General features: G+C 38.5%; 1 long non-coding RNA gene across 1 annotated transcript; it reads left to right on the top strand.

Moving 5' to 3' along the window:
• Positions 1-9,299: 9,299 nt before the first annotated feature.
• LOC133166765 (uncharacterized) lies at positions 9,300-20,883 on the top strand. Its single transcript, XR_009717850.1, has 3 exons — positions 9,300-9,463; positions 19,779-19,863; positions 20,747-20,883. It is a non-coding gene; the product is annotated as an uncharacterized LOC133166765 (long non-coding RNA).
• Positions 20,884-22,243: the final 1,360 nt, after the last annotated feature.

The raw sequence follows: 22,243 nt of genomic DNA, 5'->3' as shown, positions 1-22,243 counted from the left end.
CTTCATATGGGAGAGTATCCACTCACAGCCAAAAGATTAGGCAGACTTTGTAAATCTATTGTGTGACGGATTTATGAGAAGCCTTTAGCCAAAATAATAATGCACAGCTTTGACAGACAGTTTAAGAGCAGTATTGACTTGTGTAGCAGAATAAAATGGCTAATTCGCCGGATTAGAAAAAGCTTTCACAATGACGTAGTGGGTTTCTTCATCCCTTCAAAAGACAACAATAATAATCAAAGTATTAAAAGATAAACATTTAACTTTACTCGCAACATATTCTCTTTTCAACAGATATATGGTATTTGGAGGCGTCTTTAGGTTCGAGCAGATGCTTTCTTGGGAAATAAAAGAATATGATCACAATACAAACATTTTGCTATTGGTCCTATTGGATGTGTGAGGCAGATTGCGTCAATTTTTCAACATGTCTAAGCCCTTTGTATGAAGGGGACCCGTTAAATCTGTCTTGCTTCTAATAAACTACCATTATTCCCCCCAACAAGGCTGCACTCATTAATAATGCTTCTGTCAGATGCCCATTCTACTATGTGAAAATAGAAAATATCATTAATTACAGTTTCTGTCACCCTCTGACAGCTCCAGCAATTGTTCCAGTCCCTGAGTTCTGTTTCATTGTGTCCACACCTAGTGACCACCTATTCTTTACTGTCTCAATGGAGATGTCCAGCATGTGAGAGCCACAATGGGCTTGTGAGATCTCACCACCCATTGCAAAGCTTCTGTCCCAGCAACGCATTAGTCATCGGGGGAGCCATCGAGTGTAGTGCAAAACACAAAATGCTGATTTATCACACTCAAGCAGATATTATAGAACAGTCAAAATTGTTTTTTGTGTGTGTGTGGATTCAGTCGCTTTTCTTCGTTTTGCAACTCACTTAAATAGCTTCCCTTGAGACGCACTTTGGGATTTGAGTTTGCTGTGACTGAGGAAGTCAGAACATTCTTTCATGAATTCAGTTGGATCTAAATGCTTGCAGAATGCTAATGTCGGAAAATTTTCCAACAGGAACAAAAGGGAAACGGGACAAGAGCCCATTTCTGAAAATGTGTTGAAACGTGAAATTATTATGATGGATTATTTTGTTTTACATTGCACTAAATTTTCCGCACAGTCTTTGACCACCATCATTGAGAAGTCTCACTAATACATATAACAGTTGCAATGACTTTAGTGAGTTAGATGAAAAGCCCGAACCCTCTTGGTTGAACGCTGTCACAAAATACCATTATGTAACATTCGAGTCTAAAAAAATTATTTTTATGAGAACAAGGTCTTAACTGAATGAAATATGGAGTGTCATAATTCAGACACAGACATGAACACTCTGTCTCTACTTCAAATAGCAACTTCAGTCTTTGAATACTTCTACTTTGATCTCATAACGACAATTTCCTCTTCTTAATTTTTTGACATTAATTTGGTAGCATCTTTTTGTTTCAATGTGGCCTTCATAATTCTTTGGAATGACTAACTCTACAAAACCACTTTTCAGTTACTGTTTTATTTTATTTAGTTTCATTTAAAAAGACACTATAAAAAATTGAATATCAAATAATATGAGTATAGGGTAGGGCAAAATCTCTCAGAAGGAAGGGTAGAAACAGACGCTTCTAACAGTAGATCTAAATATGTTTTTTATTATTCATATGCAGCCCAGGAAAAGCGCAAATCGTTCATTTTGTGTGGCTATGATAAACTATAGTATTTATGGACAAGCTGTCAAGATAGCATTCTCTCTTCAGTTATTGCTGATATCGTCCCCTGTATACTGTATGCTGTCACACACTGAATTATATGACACCATCGCATAATACACCTCGGTTTGAGTTTCCCAAGATGGATAAGCTTGGAAATATATGATAGCAGACCCCATACAGGCGTGTCATTAAACAAGGGCAAGTGAGTGTGAACTATAATGCATCATCCACGAGAGCTGCGGTCCTGGCTTACTATGAAGCAACATTGCCACAAACCAATGGCTAACTTCAGTCATCACTGTTGCCTTTAACTTTGCATGGGGCCGTGTCGGAGTGGGAGCATGTGGTGGCCCAGAGAAGACGAATGGGCAGTCATGATGAATTGGGGAAAATGCGGTTTTATTAGAAAACAACACACCGAAAGGGAATTAGCTTTTCTTACATTGTGGTTTGATCTTTCGTTTCGATCCTTACCGCGGTATCAATCATACTCGATTTTTCATTTTTTTTTATTTTGTCAATAACAATGACTGCCTGATTTTTAGTACCCCGACCCAGACAGAACTGAAGCATGTGCATAGAAGTAGAGCACTGCATTCCGTGTCATTAAGTCGGACAAAATGCACAGAGGGTTTAAACATGTATTTTCAAGAGGCCTAAATTTAGACACTCATTATGGTATCTAGTAGCAAATAGTGCTTATCTATTCAGTTACGGATGCTCCGTTTGGACCATCTATGCAGGAACTGCTGACACAGGGGGTTTGAGCTCTTACTGCATATCATTACATGAATGAAATATGTGCATGATTAGATGCGCAAGTTGGAAATCCGAGTAGGTTTTAGTGGGGGTGAAAGGCTCAAAGCCGGAGTTTTTCGTAAACAGCTTCATCATACTGTTAAAAGCAATTTCATCGTTGTTTTCAAAAGCGATATAAAACGGAATGCAATTTCAAAATCCCATTTATGCCTCGGGATATAACATTATTCGGTAAAGAAAAGTACTTGACTATTATTGTAAATTTGTGCAAGGCTGTGTGTCATTATCATCAACTTTGTATTTGTTGTGATTGTAAAGATTCTCAAGCTTTTTGTTCATAATGAATTTTATGGAAATGCATTGACTTGCTTTCCCCAAATTCAGCTATAATCCTATCATATTTTATTCATGGTATTAAACCAAATTTACTCTTCATCTGCGAATGAAACAAAAATTGACTTTCATTTATTCCATTCTGAAAACTGTCTGCTTCCTTTCGTTTCTATTTCTTCATCTCATCACCGCTGATTGTCTGCAGCGTAATCCACAATCTTGAGGCTCCAAATGTCTTTGTGTTCATCTCATCCACAATGGTCATTTCCTTCAAAGACCTGCGGTGCTTCCAAAATCATTTATAGCTTCTTATGACCTGTGCAGCTCTCCAGGGAGCCCTAGACTCTGTTAAGGGAATGCAAAAGAGCCTGAGCAGACCTCTATCTTTTGATATACTCTGGATGGATTTTTGCTCACTAAGAATTCCCTCTCAAAGGAGCTTTTGTATATTTGTTTTCTAAAAGGCCATCCGGGCTCTTCATTGTTGGCGGTTCAGGAGCGGGTAAACTCTCATTTTATCCCATCAATTAGTCAGTAATTCTTAGTTCCCACGAGTAATATTACACAATGAGATATATTCCTTTCAGCTGAAAGGCGTCATTATATTTTATGAGGGGATCACAAACACAAGATTTATGCTGTAATTACTTGGGCGTAGGTAATGCGAGAACAGTTAATCAACATACATTAACCAACAAATTTGAGTAATATGATAAATTACAATGGAAAGCAAGCAGTCAGAGTGCATTATTATATATTTTGTTTTGTTCAGTTTACAACAATTTGCATAGAAATCGGGCGGAGGGAGTCGGGAGGACATATTCCTTAACAAGGTGAGCAAAATATTAGCAACATCTAAATGTTGTTAGGAGCATCACAAAGGTAGGTTTACGTGTAATCTTGTTGTCCACTTATCCACTTACTTTCTGAGACAGGTACTGTAGAATAGATGAATCAAAACTGTGTGTGTGTGTGTGTGAATGTGAGTTGTGTTAATATGCACAGATAAGATGCCGTGTGAAGACCGAGCGCTCCGAATTCCAAGCGAGGCTGATGCTGCGATGTCACCACAGACAAAATGACTCATAATCCCCTAAAAGCTGCCACATATGTCCACACTGTAAGTCCATTTGTGATACGACAACATGACCTTTGGATTCAGTCCCATCTGTTCCGCTTCAAATATTTACGTAAGAGAGCAGAAGTGCTTTAAACGAGGAGTGCAGTTTTACAGAGCATCCTCAACAAACAGCACATTTTACATAAATATCATGCAGTGAATTCATGATGATCATTTCTAATTTAGATCAAATTACAATGGATTATTGATTCAATATGATAATTACAGTCTATGAATCGTTGTTCTTTAGTTACTGATTTAATTTCACACGGATCAGAAATTCCAAAGTCAAAGTCAAAGTCAAAGTCAGCTTTATTGTCAATCTCTCCACGTCACAACACACAAAGAGACCGAAATTACGTTTTTCTCTATCCCACGGTGACGAGACACATAACACGATAGACATACAAGTACGCGACACAATATAAAAACAAGAAGGCAAAAAATTCAAACAATCAATAGTAAGAGTGATGAATAAATAATAAATAAACAGATAACACAATAAATAAGAGGAGCAAAACGGAGCCAGCAAGCATAGCGCAAAAGTAAAAAACATCATAAACAAAAAGGCACAAACAATAAATAATAAGAGTAATAATAAATAATAAATAAACAGATAACACAACAAATAAGAGCCAGTGTGCATACAGACAGTTCAGACAGTAAAAGTACAAGACGCTACGCAGAACGGGGGAGCGAGTTCAGGATCCTAACAGCCTGGTGTACGAAGCTGTTTGAGAGTCTGGTCGTGCGGGAGCGCAGGCTTCTGTACCTCTTCCCAGAGGCAGACCATCCTGACCATCCTTGCATTAACATATTGTTAAATGAAAGCAGTTCAAATCATCATCCAAAGTTGTTTCTATGGTCCAAGTAAGGATCAAACAAAGTGCAAAAGGTGTTTATCCCTGCCCAGAGATCTTTTATGAACCCCCTACATTATTGCTCTACCCTTTATCCATACATAACATTTAATTAGATAGCTTTCATAACTAAATACCCTGCCCATGTGGTCTGCACATACATCACTAGCAAGAAATCCGTTCTGTAATTTAGTTCTTTCGTCACTGTAAATTAAAAACTACTTAGGAAAGTAGAGTGATGTATGTGCCGTATTTTTGAATAACAGAGTACAGATTGATTTCTCCATTCTGCTTGCCGTTAACTAAGACTCAAGATCCAATCAACAATATCCATTAAAAACAGAATTGTCGTGTCTTTTGGCTATTTAATGTTTGTTTACTGATGGGTTGCATTGAGTATACCTGCACACACCGAACACACACATGCTCTTCACCATAAAAATCATACTACCTGCAGTGAAGCATCACACTTTGAGGCTGTGTATTGGAGCAGTAACGTGTGTCTCGGCCAAGATCAATTATCAAGAGTTCAAGATAACAGTCGGTGTTTTCGTAAAACCTTCAGGCAAATTTAATGCAAATGAGGGGACCCGGTACAATTTGCTGGGAGTTCCATTTCACAATGGTGCGGCCTTACACCCAGTTCTCCCAGTGCAAATTCTAGGGAAATACCAAAAGAGAGAAAACTTCACCCATGTGTACAATTAGACTGCACATTGTGCAAAACTTGTGCCCAGCACGAAAATACATTATTTATTGTTTGTGCCGCCTTGTTTTTATTTTGTGTCGTCTACTTGTATGTCTATCGTGTACTATGTCTCGTCACCGTGGGATAGAGGAAACGGAATTTCGGTTTCTTTGTGTGTCTTGACATATGAAGGGATTGACAATAAAGCTGACTTTGACTTTGACAACATGATACAAGAAACAGTATTACACAGTCGGATGCGTGAAAGGTCACCCCAAGCAAGCTATTTAAAGCTTTTAATAGGGGGCCCGGTTTTCCATAAGTGTCAGATATTGGCCAGATATCTTTACCTTATGGACAACATACAGATATATAATAGACAATAAACACACAAGGCACAACAAGCAGTAGATACACAATAAACTTACAACAATAGATAGGCTCAATATTCCGGTTGCACTGGATTTGATGTGAAGCACATTAGCAATTAATGAATTAACTAATTAATGTAATTCATTAATTAGTTGTTGTCCGTTTCATATAAGGGAAACTCGACAACACGTAACTATAAAATGAGGTTGTTTAAAAAAAAATGTAATGGATACAATTTTGTATGTATACGTTAAAGCAAAAAAATTAATACTGTAAAAAATCCATAGTTGCATGGATTAGGTCGAAAATTAGCTAGTAGAGGAAAGACCTTTTAAAAAGAAAAGCGCTATTGCTGCTTTTGTGTTAAATGACCTAAATTGGTTACTCACCTATTGTAGCACTGCACAACAATTATTCACAATAACATTGAAGAGTATTTTGTGATGTCTTGTGTGGCCTCATTGAAGGCAATATTAAAAAAAAAAACTATAAAAGGCAAATCTGTTTACATAATAAATCTTTTACTGCTGATAGCAGAATACCACTTTCATTGCTGTAAGTACCTTGGAAGAAAGCCAAGTTTTGTTGCTTTCTAGGACAATTCCAAAGATTAGATTCTTTCAATGAGGAACTATAACTCGAAATGCACTTAAATGATTGAAACTTGCACTGCTTTGAATGGATATACAGTAAACCACTAACATGATGTATAGCATAATATATTTCCAATCTTTTTTCTCCTCCCCCACTCTTCTTGTAGTATTGTTTCCCCCCAAATAACCGTTTCTTTTAGATGAGGGTTTGTGTCTTTTCAATGCTTCACTTACGGACTTTGATATACAGTGTGTTACCAAAATGTGATAGGGGTTAATTAAACAAGTAATGTATGAATGGGAGGGAAAGCTCCCAGTATTAGTTCATGGTTATTTATTCATCTAGCTTGGCCTCTCTGTATCTACATCAGATTTATGTGACTGGGGTTGGAAGTGCATGTAGATCTGTGTTATAGTAGCTCTCACCAAGTCACCATACTGTATAGAAACAACTGCACTGTGGATATCTTAGAACATTTGTGGGGCTAAGAAAGAGCACATTGAATTTTCTAAAGAAATCTGTAAATAAAAAGACAGATCCCTGTCTGGAATTTTGAGTATAGTTTTAAAATAAATGCAAGTCATATACTGTCATGTTCTTTTCAGAATGCAGAATGCTAATTATAGTCCACCACTCGACCTAATAATTTAGAGTACATGGACAAAGAATATATATATATATATATATATATATATATATATATATATATATATATATATATATATATATATATATATATATGAACCGACATACACTCAAGTATGTGGTACTACTCATCAGGCTCATCGTTCAGAAACATATGTGTAGGTTTAAGGCACAACAGTGCTGACATGTGAGCCTGTCCGTTGACATGACACAGATACTACATCCAGGCCCTAAACAAACCTTTCATTGACAGTCTGTTAGAATCATGAGTTTGCTGCTCGTTGAGCTGATGGATGCCATTTTTCTTGCCTGTATCCTAATGGAAAACTATTCATCATTGCCAAATAACTATGTGTTCATTACAACCCACGACTTGTTTGACCTAGTGAGTAAAGCTTTGCCTTAGAACTGTTGGATATGTTTTACTTGATATTTTCATTTTATTGTAACGTGCAGTTAGACTACTGGTAGTAAAGCAAGCATATCAATAAGGTGGCAATCTGACAATCTATATCAATGTAAACAAGCATGTAAACAAGCAGATCATGTGAAACATTTAGCAAACAAAGGAAGCTGATAAGTAAATAAAACGATGGGAATCTAAGCATCTTCTCATGCAAAGGACTGGCATGAGGTTTTGTTTGGGTGGTTTGCTTTTGGCCAGAAAGTGACAACCCTTGAAGAAAGCTGATTTGGAGGTTGTTTTACATCCATGTTGTTGTTTCCTCCTAGTTCTGGCCCAACCAGGAATGTCGCGGGAAAGGAACAAAGCACTTGGCAAAACCTTTATCATCCCATCAGCACCACTGCATGACACAGGAAGACAGCCAGACATGCTTCTTGGCCCAGTCTGTTTTTAAGTTGCTCTCTGCCACTTGATGGTGGCTGATAGGAGCCCATTTGGAAGCCAGACGTGACTCAGCTGCCTGGAGGTGGCCTGAAGTAAAGGCAATAATCAGATCCAGTCCCTATAATGAAAGGTCCTTGTAGCAATTCTTGGGTTGTTTTAAAAGTGTGGTGTCTTTCCGAAGATGAAGGTCTATCCGTTATGTATTTACCACAGGGGCTAATAGGTGTCTGGTACAAAGTTCCGTAATGCAACACTGGAGGACGCAATGAATTATGGCTGGCGCAGACATTGCTAACTGACCACAATCATAATTTTAATGCATAAATGTATTTCATATTTCACATAATGAAACAATATCCCATGGACTTTTATGTTGACTAAATAAACTAGTGATACTATCAGCATTCTGCATTCACAGGTACAAAAGATTGAATAAGGTAACCCACAAATGGTAAAGAAAATACATAGCAAATTATAATGATAATAAGCCAAATGGAAAGTATAAAGGGAAATATGTATCCGTTTCAGCTATTACTGTCCACTAAATCCGCTTTATCATTGGACCAAGGTATTTTGACAAGTTCAGAGTCCGAACTTTTCGATGTTAAACTCACATATACCTTATTAATCTAATTTATGTGCCATATATGACTTCTTAGGGATGGGCTGCCTAATTATCTCACATGAATGATATTGTACTGCTTTATTAATGTTCCGACGTACTGCCGGGAAAAACCAATAAATTTCGACGCTAGGGATTGTAGCGAATGAATCGGAAATATTTCAGTCTTATAATGAAGCGCCGTCAATGCAAACCACATGTGCCCTTATTTAAATATGCACATGCGCCTTTTACAGAGTTATCACTGTATATAGAGAATGTTTAAGTGATGGAAGCTGGCATAGTTTTTACAACCGAGGAGCTTCTTTGCCCAGGTTTGGGTTCTTTCTGATATGAAAACCAGCAGCTCTGCATACAGATAAGCTTTCTGCATCCTTTTTATGATGATATAGCTGACTAGGTAGAGCTAATTAGTACCTTGGGGCCCTGGCGTAACTAAGGTACTGTATATGTTTCAAGATGTCTAATTCCATTATATGGAATAGGAAAAGTTTACATTACAGGTGGCAGACAAATGGGTCAGGACATCAAGGTACCAGGTTTGATTTATCTCACCTCTGATTGAAACATAATGGAAAATCAAACATCATTATTGGTACATTGGACCATAAAAGACAAATGTGTGTTTCTGCTCACACTCTTGTTTACTTCAGTGTTTTATGTGCTCCCCTAGGAGTAATTTGAGCCTGTTGCAGGTCCGCTATAAATCCCAAACTTACCCACGTTTTCAGTCGCAAAAGGAGGTTTGCTGTCTGGCTGAAGATGGACCATGTCTCAGGTCTGGATAGAGACCTCTGACAGGCCCCACTGAGGACTGAATGGACAGCTATATCTGATGGATGGCCCTCCTCCCCCGCAAATCACAAAGCTCTCCAAGGGAGACAGCGACAAAAGAGAGGTTAGTGGTGCTGGGCATGTTAGAGGACATTAAAAGATGTACACGCAATAGTTCATCATATACTCACTCCAGTCATGGATCACAAATTCTGTATTTTCAAAGATAATAGTTTTGATTGACAATGTCAGAGAGAGTTATTTGTTTAATTATATAGCTTTAACTGTGGTTGTAATTTGCACTGGTGTATAATTCCAATGCATCACACTGAGGGCGCTTTTTATTAGACTCACATGTATTTATTTATTTTCTTTACTACAAATAGTATCCCTGCTGTGGCGGGGTACACCCTGACTCTCAATTGGTTGGTAGCCAATAGCGGCGAATATTTGGTTTCCTTTCCTGCCAGATGATACAAAAGCACTAGCTGACTTTATTATTTTGGGGAGTTTTATACAACTGTTATATTGGATCTTGTCTGATTATGCGGCTTATGCATTTGTGGTTAAAAGAGATCACAATGAAAGCCCCCTGTACAAATATATAATACTGCTTAAAGGTTCCAAAATAAACAGTGGAAGCTCAAAAGCCCGTTGCTGGTTTATTCTGAATTGAAACTTTTCCTATAGGACATAATATAAAGGGGTTTTGCTCTTATGCACTTTACAAGTAACAATATAAGATTCTAATGGTTCTATTTTTCACTAACAAAATACATGTTTTGAATTTGAAAAATAAACATTTGATTTTTTTTTTTTAAATATATTTTAAACAAATAAATAAGGGTCATGTGAATGCACGTATTTTGGAGTTTTGTCCCTCCATCGTCCGATGGATTAAGTACTGTAAATAAAACAATCTGCGATAAAGTGGTAAATTGATATTCAATTTCAACTGTACATTTGTACAAATGCTAACAAAATGTTGTGCACGTCTCTATCTGAAGTACTATCGCAATGTGTTTTTCAACAAAAGCTTTTAAGTGGTGATTGTGCCTCGTATTTGACAGTAAATTATGAAATGCAAATCCCCGTTGTCAGACAAAAAAGCTGCTGTCAGTGGAAAAAGGTGACCTTAAATATATCCTTCAGCGGCTGTGCATTGAGTCGAAGGAAACAGAATTGTCCTTCAAAGCCTGTTATTATTTGAGCAAGCTATTGCCATGCACGCTGCGCATTGAACCCGGAGCAGCGGTTGCATTTGCTGTACACTCCACTGCAAAATGAGACTAGTCAAGCCCTAATGTAACCAGCAAAAGCTGGATAAAAATCTATACAAACTCAATTATGAATCAATTTGAGTTTGTGTCAGACAGTCTGGTGCCAACAGAGTGGATTTTTTATTAACTTATGGTCTGGGAAGAATGAAACACTTTTCATTTGTGTACTTCACTATGTTGCTTCATGATTCAGAGGAAGGATGTTCACACTCACAAGGAGGGCTATCTTGATGATTTTTATTTTAACGTAAAATAAACTGTTTTCAGTATTTTACTACTTTAGATTTCACATTATAATGCTGTTATTATGAGGGGAAGGCCTATCTATTGTGCATGAGTAGTTCATTGATCTTTTCGCTGAAATCCACTCGATTTGAGGACAATGTGAGTATTTTTTTTTTTAGTTCAGATGGATTTTCCAGTGCATCACACTGTCCTGCATATGAAATTAGGTCACTGGCTTGAATATTCATGATCCATTATGACAACTCCCTGCTTGTCTGTGTCAAGACCTATGTTAATTCTATGATTTGCACGTGAGAGCCTCTACTTGAAACTCTTTACCACTGCAAATGTTTGATAATTAGAGAGCCACTAAAAAAACAGGGATTGGACATGTTTTCCTAACTGAATTCCTCGCGCACAATATTTGGATGTAGCAGGTTTTTTAGCCGCTCGCTAGGCATATGGCCTTTTTAGAGGCTACTGCTGTGATGGCTGAAGAGGTTATTGATTTGAACACGACAGCCAGGTGGCCAATGGGCATCCAGACAATGTTGTCATTTTGCTCTTAGGAAAGCTATATGTCCCTATAGAAATGACAGCTGAGTGTATTCTGAAATGGAATAGTTCATTATACCATCCCTTATCTTCTCAGGATTACAATCCAGCTGTCAATCAAATCATTATTTGTATTGCCACTGTCATGATATTGTAGTGTATACAGATAAAGCATCTGGACACACAAACAGGTCCCATTGGTTCTATTAAAAGTTGCCCTACAGTAGTTTTTTTTTTTTTTTCCCCTAACTCATACACATGCCACTTGGCAGGAATGCCTGGTTTGTCCCATAAGGTCAATAAAGCACAAGCAAGAAATGACAGCATTTCCCACCAGACATTTATACCAAGAGTGTGATGGCCTCTCATTAGTAAGAAAGTGGGTCACAGAGGATATAGTAGTTATCAATTGTTGGATGAGAAATGGAAGTTTGTGCCAATCCCATCTTGGGAAATGAAACAGCCCTCACAGTTGTCATTTACTACAATTCTGCCAAGAGCAAGACTGAAGACAAGAAATGGTGTGGATTGCTTGGCATGATCGTTTTCTATAAAGGTGACAGACAATTGAGGATTTTTGGTCAAACCTTGGGTGCTTATTGTCAAGAGAAAAGTGTGATTTTATTATGCTGTTGAATGACAAATTACATAATTCAGTAGATAGATTGTCCTACATTTATGAATTAAATTGTAAGATTAATGTTTTAAATTGCTATAACAACTATAAATTACTTGGATTGCAAAGATGCTTCATGTGTATAAAAAAAAATAACCCAACATTGTTATTTCATAATTTGCTAGACTAGATTTTTTTTTAACACATCATAAAAAGTTTGGGAATATTCCTATTCCTTTCTGTTAGATATTTTACTTCAGTGATGGATGCACAATTCTTATTGTAAGCTCGTGCACCACCCAATATGCAGCTGTTACTTGAAAGTAATTTCTACTTTAAGAGAGTGAATTCTACTTTCAGTATCAAGCTGTCATGAAACCTACAGTCCAATTGTTTTTCTTTTACTTTGTCTCGCTTTTCCTTCTTATTTGCGCTCCCCTAAGATGCTCAAAATCACAAGCGCACTGTTGATGTATCTTGAAGATGATTATCCACTGAGATTGAGCTTCTCTAGTTTAACACACCCAAGGGAGCCTCATCACCCCCATCGTAATAGACAAAAAGAGGAGAGAGTGCAAGAGAGGCATGAATTCCACTGAGCTACAACAAAGAACACACTCAAATTTTCACTCCCCCCCCCCCGACACACACACACACACGCACACGCACACACGCACACACACACACACACACACACACACACACACACACACACACACACTATAGCAGCCATTAAACCTGCGTGCCATGAGGGTATCTTCATCCTCATCTAACTTGAGGTGAGTAATACAGGCACATATTGATCACATTCTGCTTAGCTGGCATTAAACGAGAGAACTTTCAGCGTGATTATAAGACCATGTTCACGTCTAGAAAATTATCCTTTTGAAAAAAATCCCTCCAATTTAGATTTCCGCATTGATCCTCTGAACTTTGTAGATAATTTAGAGTTTACAAGATTGGCAGGAAAGGTAAGAATGCCTTCCTGTTCATTTGTTACATATGGGCATTCAACCACTCTCCTTCATACGTACAAACACACGCACTTCTACCTAGTGTGAAATAGATGCATGTCCTTCTTTCCCTGCCAAATCCAACATTTAAAGATTTATCTCTTAAATGAGAACCTGTGGTAAACAAGCTAATCTGTTTGGCGGCGCTCACGGTCATGGCTGAATAAAACATTTGACAACGCTAAGCTCCTGAATCTTCCTATCTCTCTCTGGAAAAAGGCCTCTCTCTGCCTCCCTTCGGGGCTTCTTCATTGTTAATCCTACCGATCACGTTCTTGGAGCTTTTCTTTTGTCCCGCCATAGGGGTGTGGTCAGACTTTTGTCTTGTCTGACCGAGAGTTCATTATGCGATTGGCGACCAGCTAATGCAATAACGTGCATCACGTGGCCCTACTGGCCATTGGAGCAGCACTCTGCGAGTCTTTCGCTCCTCTTTCCCCAGTCTTGTGGAGTCAGCCTGCTACCTCTCCAGTGGTGACAGGTTGTCTCAAAGGTATTTAACCACTTGTCTTGCAAAACCCCTTTTAATTGAAATTACCCGCTGGCCGATAAGCTGCAGTGGCCTTATCGAAGAGTAGATATAGTGATTCAGGTCTTTCAGAATGCACCACAGCAGTCTGTATTCACCTCTCATCTTTGCTTTGACATATTGTATCAATGGACTATTACATTATTATGTTATTATATTCCACTCCAGCATCTTGCCTTTTTTGGGGTGACAAAAGTGCTCTTGTTGGAGCCTTGTAATGAATGTGCAGAGTGCACAATCTTTTTATTGGGGGGGGGGGGGGGGGGGGGCTGGAATAGATTATTGGCATTTCCACTCATTTCAATAGGAAAATATTTGAGATAGAAGTGAACTAATTACACTGATTTATCACAGAAATTTCTCTCTCCTCCACCCCAGAATCAATATTTACTTTTATATACGTTTTCCTTTTTAATCACTTTACAGATGCAAATGGCTCATCTCATCTGCAGGAAGATTTTTGAGCCACAAGTCAAGTCAGAGCCATTTCCGTTGGCATTGTGTGTTTTCCAACAAAATGGTTTTGCTGCGGTCTCATCAGTCAGCAAAATTAACAAACTGCTAATTTCTCATTTCGCTGGTTTCGGCCCATTAAACACTGATGCACATATCCCGTAATTAGGCCAGTTGGAATCAGTTATTTAAATTCTGAACAATTTGTAAATTACCTACACACACATGCTTGCACATACACGACGAGTGAGGCAACGCAATAAAAACTACTTTTGCTGAGGCCATTGGTCATTAGGGCGAAAAACCTCAAATAAAATACCAAGTATACATGTTCATCAATAGTGCATTGTTTTGCCAAAAGAAAAAAGTCCACATCACTCCGGTTCAATATTCCTGCTTGTAGCACAGCATGCGATTGAATCCGACTCAGCAGGCCAAATTCAATTACAAAATGCCCTAGTCATAAAGCAAGGTAAAAAAAAACACATGCATCTACCCACTTCTCAAAGAAAAAATAACTCAACAGTTGTACCATTTTGTTTGTATTTTTCTAAGCAAATTCCAACTCGTGCACATATTCATAATCATTCAATAAATTAAGAGGTACTCAAATAGTTCCTGTGTGAAGAAAAAAAAATATTGAATGCAATTAGAGGACCACAACCATTCAATTATTTTGCAAAGGTCACTTACCAATGTCATATTCAAAGCACTGAGAAAATTTTTTTGTATCTATTTATTATACCAAAAAAACAACCGTTTCTCACAGTGACGGGTGGTAACAAATCAATGTCACGTCTGAATTATTAATCACCTGTTATTATGCACTTTCATTTGCATACTTTATTGCATTTTAAAGATTACAGTTTGATGCTGAGCACATACACTGTTTAATTGACTGTGTAAAAAGAAAAGAAAAGAACAAAACAGCTCTATAGTCGTTGTAAAGCAAACTTTACATGTTCAAAATGGGGTACGGAAAAGTCCAAAATTTATCTAATCCTACCCCTTGTTCTTTATATTTTAACTTATTTCATGTTAATACACAAATACGATGTTCATATCCTAAATGAAAGAAAAACACACCCCAAAAAAATATATTATATATACTTTGTATGATAATAGGTAATTATGTTAAGGCTTAAAAAGTCTAATTCAGTCCTTGCTTTTTTAAGAGGCATGACGCATAAAATCACAGCCAAATTATCCTTCTATGTGATTGATCTATCATGTTGCTAAGAGATTCAGGTGTCAAGAAAGAAATACACAGAGAACAGAAGGTGGAAAGAACGGCAGATGGAGGCGTGTGTGGAAAGGTGAAAGTCACCGGACGCAAGTGAAATGCCACGTGGCACTCAAACGGCCCACCGGAGCTACCTGAGACCCGAGTCTGAGTGAAACAAGAGTGCTTTGTTGACAAGCCGTCACTGAAAGACCCCGACAAGGGCTTTCAGCAAAGGGTTGTCTACTCCTGCCATACCCGCCTTCTCCACACCCGCTTGAACCCTACACCACAACGTATGTCAGCACCGTCATTAGCGTAATTGCTGATCACGTACACAATTCTCTCAGCCAAGTCTACCAGGCATGCATCAATCCTCAACGAGCTTTTCTTTACGATGATTGATCCGAACTGGAGTTTTTCTTCCGGCTCGTCCTTTAAAGACCAACGCTTGTCTACTTTCGCCATCATCGAGCGGGAATGTTTAAATGTTCATGACTCTCTCTTTGAGTCTTTTGTGAGAAACCTGCCAGATGTTGTGGTCCCAAGATGACAACTGACAGTTTGTGACGGATATGAGGACAATGTGTCATGGACAGGAAGCAGTAAAAAAATTTGCCCTTGTTATTGTGTTACAGTTATGATTTTGGAATTCAAAGCAGAGAAATTCATTTTTTATTGCCTTACTATCTTCTGTGAAATATATCATACATTGATGCTTGTGAGGTAGTCTGAGGTCTTGCAAGATGGACCATGTGACCTTATTGGTAACAGGTTCCAGTGTAGTTATTTTTGAATGGGAATTCAAAACATCCTTATTTTTTGGTCTATTGCACATGTTTAACTTTATGACAACCGCTACCATTTACTCATCACCACACACAGCATATACAGATTTCAGGTCAACATCACCGTGAACATGTCGAAGGCATTGAATTTCTTGCAAATGTGTTTTTTTGTGGCCATTTATAAACATTATATGAGCAAAAAAGCTGTTCATTCAATCATTTGTGCCAGTGGTTGAGACATGTTTCAGGAGGGTGCTGGAGGTGAGCATTCCTCAGGTGTTGAGTTGATGCTTATTATCTACTCGGAGTCCCAGAAGCCACAACCTCCCATCTTTTGTAACACACCTTCCTTCAGTTCACATTCATCTGCAGCAATCATGACTTTTCTTCAGTGAAAGAGGCGCCAACACTTTAGCAAGGCTCCAACACTAAAGTGAAATCTCTGCCAGGATGAGAATTGAATGTGCACTTGGAAAAGCCTTCAAGCGGATAGTTAATCATATCCGAGGTCACGTCAGAGGGAATCAACAATCATTTGCACCTTCTCCTCTATGCTTACTGCTTTATGCAGCTGGCACTCAAACAGATTGACGCATGCCCTAACGCTCACATGCATGGATGTATGATGATAGCACGTGCTCACGCAGTAACTGACTCTGTGCATTGTAATATGCTCAAGAGCCTGTACGAGGATTAGCAGCTCATTTCGGTGGCTATGCATTTAGCCCTCACTGGGTCCCCAAGGGGAGAGACAGCTGTGTGGGGGTACTGTTGAGAGAGCTCCTTGTTGCATGTGTATGTTAAGGGGGTGGGGTTCCATGACATATATTTTTATCTGACACCATGGGGCATATTCCATGAGCCAACACCAGTTTAACCATTACAGACGATCGGGCTTATCTCAGGCAGCTCCTCTTTCATAATATGTTACCTCAATTTAAACAAACTACATGGCTGTGAGAAATCAGAAAGAATATGTGACTTGGAAATAGATAGAAGAATCCTTTAGAGATCCGATTTGATTTTATGGAAGGTTCCAGCTAATTTGAAAAGATAAACACAAATGTTAGTTTCCTTTCTCAACAAAGTAGTCCGGGTTCACAAGGCCCAGACTTTGTTGTTATAATTGCATGTGAAGCCACAAAGTTTAATTACATTTAGCCCAGACCAAATGCTCTGCTTATTGGATCCAGGTGGGCCCTTTTATGGATGTGCACAAACGCTTGAGAGTGACGAGAGGTCATGTGAAGATGTACCTTTACTTAAAGCCAAATACATATTTAAGCACTCTTTCTGTCAGTTGAACTGACTAGGTTTCTTGACACATGGCTTCTGGACTGACAACTAGTTCTGTTGACCTGGACTTCAGCCTCAACTCAACCTGCACTTGTACACACATTTACTTGATATATGCCAACAAAATTGCCTGCCGTGTTTTTAGCATTGAGGTTTTTTTTTTTTTGTACTTGCTGGACTTTGTTGTTACAAGTTAAAATGTGATTTCTGTCGGTGGACTCAAGCTCACGCTCTGCTCCAAAGCAAACACTGCCATGCCTGGGACTTGAAGGAAAAAGGAATTCAAGACAAATGCAAATTCCGTAGCTTTAGGAAAACCTCGGGCAAAAGTAGCACATTAGGACAACAGACAAACTGGATTTTCCCAGCAACTAGGAGTCAAATGAAAAATGCAATATTACTTATTTACTCTTGTAGACAGAAGAAAGTTTTTTGATGCATTCTATCTATTCTATTTTGGTGCATCTGATGACCTGGGGTGTCATTTACATGAGAACTAGGAGTGGTTGTGAGCATGGGCTCCAAGGCACAGTTGGCTATCATCCTAATCCAATCTATTCCTATGGCGCTGGCAATGCCGTATCAAGGCTGCAGCAGCAGGGGACTGCTTTGTGAGGGAGTGGATGGGTGTTATAACTTTAAAAAACTCAAACCATTCGGAGGCTTCGCTTTCTATGATGCCAAGTGGTATGGGATCGAGTGGCATTGTGATGCCAAAGCATTTAATCGCTTGTCATATTCAATCTCGAGGTGACAAAACACAATGGACTAGTAAATTGTTCAAGTCACACATTTAGTTGAGACATCATTTGCAGATAAATGTTCTGTTGATCTTTTATTATTGTCAAATTATTGTCAGTCCAGCCATTTTCCTTGAAGCAGTCAGGATAGATGCGTGAGTTAATTTCCAGTTGTTCATTATCACTGGCCACATGACATCATGAATTAACCAAAAAACTAAATTGCTTAACTTAAAGACCCTGCAAAGTGATTTCAGTCATTTCTTCCGAAAGCAAATGTTTGCTTGGCCAATAGCAAGCAAGCCCATGGACCGGTGCTCACGTCGTCCAATAAGCCATCACCTCACTCAGTTTTGTAACGTGCGGGTGTCCACATAAAAAAGACCCTTTGGAGAGAGTTGATGAAGCCTCTTTGATTTTTTTCCTGTCTCTAATTCCACTATAATTTGGACCAAAATCATCAATAATTACTCAGCCCTCAGAAAGCAAATTATTATATAACTGCATACTATCAGACATCCAAGGATTTGTTTCTCACCAATCCTACTCAGACTTTCAAACAGTCCTTGCTTCATTGTTCTTTGCGCAACAGCTGTGACTTAATAAATCCATTCCAAAGTGCTCAGCTTTTGCCTGAGTCTGAGCTGCTTCCACTGCAGCCCCCTCATTGACCACATGACCATTGTGGTTGAGGTATTCACTGGATCTTAATAGTAAGACACACAAGAATGCAGCGGTGACTGAGCTTTTGCCACATGGTGGCCTTGCTGGGAAAGCTCGTGAACTCAATTCCAACAGCTTATGTTTACCATGACAAACCAGTGACCTATGGGTTCATGCTCCTAATTTGGGGAGAACCACCCACATGCATAAATATTAACTTTCTCAAAGCATTTCAATCAAATGTTGTCTTTCTCTTTCGTATTGTTATAACAAGGCTACCCATTTTCAAATTTCACCAAAGGAATTGGAAACACGTATTTCAACAAATTAGTTCGATATTGGGAAACTGCATTTCAAAGACATGGGCTGAAATGGCACAGTGTTTTTGTATGCTTGCTCATGCAAGGAGTGCAAAACTTGGTGATGCCATATAATCTATGCGATCATCCCTCCTGTTATGAATGAAGGACTTGCATATTAGAAACAGAGAACTTGCGTATTAGAAACAGAAATGGAATGACTAATTGAGCTAGTAAATCAAGAGTATTAAAGTAATTCATGTTTTTTTTGTGTGTTTTGTTTTTCCGCCCGATGGCAGCAAGCTCTTTTCACCGCACGACTGTTTCCTGGTTCTGCTGGGTCACTACCCAACTTGTCCCCAATCCATGCATACTGTAACAGCAACTTTACACCGTTTTTCCTTGTCAGTTTTAAGTAATTACTGGCTTTTTTTCTGCCAGCAGTCTTTATCTTTTCATCATTTCAGTTGTATCCGACCCTCGGATAGTCTTTAAGCCAGTTCCTTCCAAGCTTCCCTGTTGTTTACGGCTTCTTTCAGTTGCTCGATGCTCATTCCTACGTCTTTCTTGATGGTGTCTTGCCATCTGGATTTTGGTCTTGGTTTTCGGTCTCATATCAGTATCGAAATCCAATTGTTCTTTGTACAACCTGCTCCTCTGTGATCTTCATGGCTGCTGAAGCTTGGCTGGAGAATTAGGATTCGGTCACTGCAACTGATGTCACTACTAGTTGTTTTACTAATTTCAATTTCTTTTGCAGACATGACTGGGAGGATAGTGGTGACAAGAGACAGCGGTGACACTCCAAGTACATCCTGAGAGCCTCCTTGTCGAACCATGTAAATGTAAGTCATTGATGGAAAAATATTTTAATATGTTTATGATTGAATGAATTATCCACACATGCGCAGATGAGTTGTGATGTCACAGTATTTCAAGGTAGCATTCGAAACAAAAAAACTAAATTCAATACTGTCAGCTAAGTGGTAGACCTAGTACAAGTATATATCATATCAAATTTTACCTGGGGAAACAACCGTCTGTCACTATGTGACACACATGCATATAAATTGGTGTGCTTGTGTATTAGGACCCATACAAACAAGGCTGTATTAAATGCCAGGAGAAAATATGATGTTGATCTGCCTGGAGTCACACCCCCTTAACCTCAGGAAGAACACAGCATGGCGCTGTCACTTGAGTCAGATGTCATTATCGCTGCAGGTCTGAGTTCTTAGTGAAGGCTGACAACTTTATGATTTGATTCACTCGGGCTGAGAAGTAATTAAAAAGGAAGGATGGCAGTAAAACCTCATAATGAAAAGGTATTATTCATGCATTCTACTCCATGATGTTATGCAAATGCACAAGATCTGTGAGCAGTGAGGACACGCTAAGGCATAAGGTAAATCATACAATTGGAATAATCGTTCATCTCTGATTAATCTCATCACAAATTTGTGTCTAGTTTTGTAGCTATACAGATTAGGATGTTAACCGCAGCATATTAATGATGGAAAATAGAAAGAGAACTAAAGAAGGGAACATTTTAGATTCTGCTGTTTTAGCACAGAGTACCACGTTTGTTTTAGTACCACGTCAACGCTGGTGGTTGTATGTATGGCTGTCAGTGGAACTGGTTCATTTGTGCTTGTTGATTATGATGATGGCAAAAGCAGCTGGGCTAATTCTGAAGTGTTTTACACAATATTTTCTGATCATTTTCAGCCAATTGCTTCAGAGCTGTTTGCACGACACTTCACAATATAGATTGACAATGACCCGAAGCATGCTGCAAAAACGGATGCAAAGAGTTGGGTATCATCCAATGGCAGGTGATCCAATCATCAATCACCTGACCTGAATCCAAGTGAGTATGCATTTCACTTCCTGAAGACTAAACTGACGGGAAATGTAAGCAATAACAAGCAGGAGCTACAGACAGTTGCAAACAAGGCCTGGTATTGCCTAGTTTTCAAAAATGAAAATTTGACTTATGAATATTTGTCCCATTATTTTTGGACACTTCAAAAATGGAAGGAATAAATACAAATTGCTCCTTCACTGTTCACCGGCCATATTGTCTCGAGTTTGCCAACAAAAATCCTGGTTTTGTGTGTCTTGTAATTTAAAAATCATTACAAAGACCATTCTTACTTCTGGGAGTAAAGAGATCAACATATGAAACACCCGTGACAACCCTTCTCATGAAAAAGTCCCTTGAATTTTTATGTCCAAAAATCAAATATCCAGCTTACTGACAACCGCCCCCACCCGAGATAATGACGTTTAAAGTCATTTCCCCACAACACTGACAGATGCAAAGTGAATGGCATAATATTAAAACACTTTCTCATCAAGAGATAAAAATGTATATTTCCTATGCCTGAAGGCAGTCAATTATATGACAAGTACATCTAATGAACAATGCAAGACTAGTCAGAATTTAATCAAAAGGCAGTGGCAGGGTCCCAGTGCAGATGGAAAATGATTAACACAGTTAATCAAACATCCCAGCGTTAGGTTATACATGGCCAGCCTTTGCCATCATCTGAAATATGGATTGGATCCCTTGCACATTTCCTTTTTCCATTTTCTTTTGCCTTTGGAAAATTTATAGCATTCATCACGTTGACCCTATTTATTCTGCTGCTTTCATACAGGTATTTATGTTAACCCCAACATCTCGTACAAATGTTCTCTATTTGAAAACAAATGCAGACACATTTATATGAGATCATGTCTCTGCGATTACTAAACATTCTATTGCAACTAGCTGGTCAAAGCATCAGTGACCAGATGAACTAAAACTAAAAAAAGAAACATATCCCTCCCTCCCTCCCTCCCTCCATTCATCCAGTATGTACGTACATGTTGACAAGGACAAGCAGGGAAGCATGAATATTTTTGCATGTATATCCTTTTTTTTTTTTCTCAAAGTCAGGAACAGCAACTTTGTTCTGTTCGCAATTTACCACGCAACAGTAATTAGCCATGATTACAAAGTATCTCTTGAGAAATTGGGACAGAACAATTTACTGCATTGTCCCCAGAAATGAAGAGATGCCCTTCCTTTACATGACAATTTCCACTCTTGGATTCTCTCAAGAAGACGCTACTAATCAAGCCAACTATTTGATTGCTTTTGGAATAATTAAGTTCAATAATTAGAGTGACTCATTCCAGACTTTTAACTGTGTAAATGAAAATGTTTGATACCGTCCA

Source organism: Syngnathus typhle, linkage group LG14, assembly GCF_033458585.1.
Source record: "Syngnathus typhle isolate RoL2023-S1 ecotype Sweden linkage group LG14, RoL_Styp_1.0, whole genome shotgun sequence".
NCBI classification, from domain to species: Eukaryota; Metazoa; Chordata; class Actinopteri; order Syngnathiformes; family Syngnathidae; genus Syngnathus; species Syngnathus typhle.
Note: the sequence above shows the minus strand (reverse complement) of the source record. Positions and strands in the feature narration are given on the sequence as shown.